The 3,433-nt window shown below is 44.8% G+C and overlaps 1 pseudogene; it reads left to right on the forward strand.

Annotated features, from left to right (window-relative positions):
• Positions 1 to 1,981: 1,981 nt before the first annotated feature.
• On the forward strand, positions 1,982 to 2,689 carry LOC114043349 (annotated as a pseudogene).
• The last annotated feature ends 744 nt before the right edge of the window (positions 2,690 to 3,433 follow it).

Raw genomic sequence — 3,433 nt, forward strand, 5'->3', positions numbered from 1 at the left:
TTTCATTTTATGGATATAAAAAGGTAGATTAAGTGACAGGTCATATTTTAAACATAAATCACTCCAGAAGTGTGAGGGGCAGCTAGGTGGCAGCATAGTATACAGAACTGGGCCTAGAGTCAAGAACACCACTCCAGCCTCACACACTTACCAGCTATGTGACTCTGGGCAAGTCAATTGCCCTATTTGCCTCAGTTTCCTCATCTATAAAATGAGATGGAGAAAGAAATGGAAAACCACTCCCTCCCCCCTCCTTTTTGCTTCTTTCTATTCCTCTTATTATCTTTAGTGGCCAAATGCAGGCCTTGCTGGTGTGTAACTAGAGTCCTGCTGGGTGAATGATAAATTTTCCTGCACCTATAAGTGAATTTCCTGAGAAAATGCAGCATTCCTTTTGTAGATGTGTTTTCAATACTGTTACACTGTCTCAAGGGAAATTATGTCTTTCCATCTGAAAAAAATTATATTATATAGGTAACTAAGAAAATCTGAGAATGTGATGGTAGAGAAAGAGAAACCTTTGAATAAATAAAACCACAGTGGTTAGACAAGTCTCGAAACACGAGAAAATTGCTCTCGGCAGTTTAGGTTTTTAGTTCTTACTCGTAACTCAACCTCAAGCATGGTTTTCAGAAATTATTAGCTCCCTGGTGCTTCTATTCCCTGGCATTAATTAGCCATGATGCGGTAAGTAGGCCATTAATGTATTTATGAGGTACAGTGTTAGCAGTGAAAAACACACATGTAATCAAATTGGCAAAGATCATAAAAAGACAGAAATCATCAATGTTGGAGAGGCTGTAGGAAGACAGGCACACTAAAACACTACCCACGGAGCTGGGAATTAGGGCAATTATTCCGAGGGGAAAAATGCTAAGGTTCTTTCCAGAACCAAATTTGGCAATGAGAAGGTGGGAGTATGGGAGGACTATGGAAAGTGTGGAACTACAGAACATTGTACATGCTGCCAAACAGGTCTTTCTCCGGGTCAATTCTTCTTAACTCTTTTTCTTTGTTAAAGGGAGGATCAGTAAAGGGGAAGAGCAAACCAGGAAATTATTATGATAAAAAAATGATCAATAAAAGAGGGAGGGAATGAAGAAGAGAGGGTGAGAGGGAGGCAAGAAGCAAGGAAGGAAAGAAGGAAAGAAGGACAGAGGGAGGGATGGAAGAAAGAGAGGGAGGGAGGGAGGAAAGGAGGAAAGAAGGAAAACAAGGAAAAGGGAGGGAGGAAAGAAAGAGGGGGGAGGGAAAGAGGAAAAAAGGGAGGAAGGGAAGTAGGAAGGAAGGAAAGAAGGAAGGAAGGAAAAAAGAAAGGACAGAGGGAGGGATGAAAGAAAGAAAAAAGAGGGAGAGAAGGCGGGGGAAGGAAAAGAGGGAGGGCAGGAAGAAAAAGAAAGAAATACAGAGGGAGGGAGGAGAGAGAGAGAAAAGAAGGAAGGAAGGAAGGAAGAAAAGGAAGGAAAAAAGGAAAGAAGAAGGACAGAGGGAGGGAAGAGAAAGAAAGAGAGACACAGAGAGAGAGAGAGAGAGAGAGAGGAAGGAATGAAGGTCCCTCCCCCCTAACTAGGTTTCTTGGATTTTTTGCTTGTTTGTTTGTTTGTTTTTATTCCAGTCGTCTGGAACACTTAATGCTGACACTTCCTAATCAAGACTAGAGAGAAGAGTAGAAAAGGAAAGAGGGAAAAAGAGAGTGGAAAGGACATACCAGGGTGAAAGATTCTGTGGATCTGTCTAGGCATATAAAGTTAAAACCTAAGACTATCTACTTTCCTACCAATAAACTCACTTGTCTATCATAGTACATCCCATCAACAACGATCAACAAGACCTTAAGTGACTCTCAAAATTCCCACAGAAAGGGCGTAAGTACCTAGCAGCGGCCTGGATCGGGCAGCGGCGGTGGCAGTGGCTCCGAGCGCTGTAGTTGCCTCTCCTCACCAAACCTCAGCCTGGTTAGGTCTGCTTGAGTGTAGGCGCCATGAACATCCGCAATGCACGACCAGAAGACCTGATGAATATGCAGCATTGTAACCTGCTGTGTCTTCCAGAAAACTATCAGATGAAATACTATTTCTACCACGGTCTATCATGGCCTCAGCTCTCTTACATTGCTGAAGATGAGAATGGAAAGATCGTAGGCTATGTCCTGGCCAAAATGGAGGAAGATCCAGATGATGTCCCCCATGGACACATCACATCCTTGGCTGTAAAGAGGTCCCACCGCCGGCTAGGTGTAGCACAGAAGCTTATGGACCAGGCCTCAAGGGCCATGATCGAAAACTTCAACGCAAAATACGTCTCCCTGCATGTCAGAAAAAGTAACCGGGCAGCTCTGCATCTGTATTCCAACACACTTAACTTTCAGATTAGTGAGGTGGAGCCCAAATACTATGCCGACGGAGAAGACGCCTATGCTATGAAGCGGGATCTGACTCAGATGGCGGAAGAGCTGAGGAAGCAACTGGAGGTGAAGGAGAAAGGCAAATATCTGGTACTGGCCTCCCTGGAGAACAAGATGGATCCCAAAGCCAACCGTGTGGGAGACTGCTGCCGTGAGGAGAAGGGCCTAGGCCCCACAGCCGAGGACAGCAGCGGCGGTGACAGCAAAGACCTTAGCGAGGTCAGCGAGACCACGGAGAGCACTGATGTCAAGGACAGCTCGGAGGCCTCAGACTCAACCTTTTAGAGTCCCTAGGCTGGGATTCCACTGTTCATAAGCAACCCCCATCTCTGTGTCTCTCTTCTCCTTGTTCTCCATCAGTTCTTCCAATTAAATAATTTGGGGCCCTGGGGGCTGTGGGGAAAAAAAAAAAGAAAGGGCGATGATGAAGTTCACAAAAAAGCTGAACCAAAAACCAAGCGTGGGAACAGATGAGGCTTCAGTTTCTTCAGGCGACCTCCAAGAGAGCTTTTTTTTTTAAGTGGACGAATCTCAGTCAAGCACTTCACTGGGGTAGGAGGCTCATCCTCTGGCTCATGGTTACTGCAGATCACATGATTGTAGCAGCTGAGGAAACTTCGTTTTCTTCCCAGCTCTACCACCGCAGGGCACATTTAGGCAGACGATGAATTCCTCACCATCAGCTTCAGTTTCCCTCTTTAGAGTAACACTGTAACTTCTCACTTACTCAGAGCTACCTTAACCTAGAAGCTCATTTAACCAGAATGCACCAAAACAGGAAGTGAACAGAATGCCGCTGAACATCCAAAACTGTGGCTACATTGTTCATGCCCGTCAGTTGGGGAATGGCTAAACAAGTTGCGGAATATAATCGTGATGGAATACCACTGTGCTATACGAAATAATGAGCGCAAAGGTCTTAGAAAAACATGGGTAGACTGTGCATGGAATAACGAAGAGCAAAATGAGCAGAACCGAGACAACACTCTATACAGAAATAGCAATACTGTTTCAAGAACAACTTTGAGT

The sequence above is a fragment of the Vombatus ursinus genome, unplaced genomic scaffold, assembly GCF_900497805.2.
Source record: "Vombatus ursinus unplaced genomic scaffold, bare-nosed wombat genome assembly UNPS02014768.1, whole genome shotgun sequence".
Lineage (NCBI taxonomy): Eukaryota > Metazoa > Chordata > Mammalia > Diprotodontia > Vombatidae > Vombatus > Vombatus ursinus.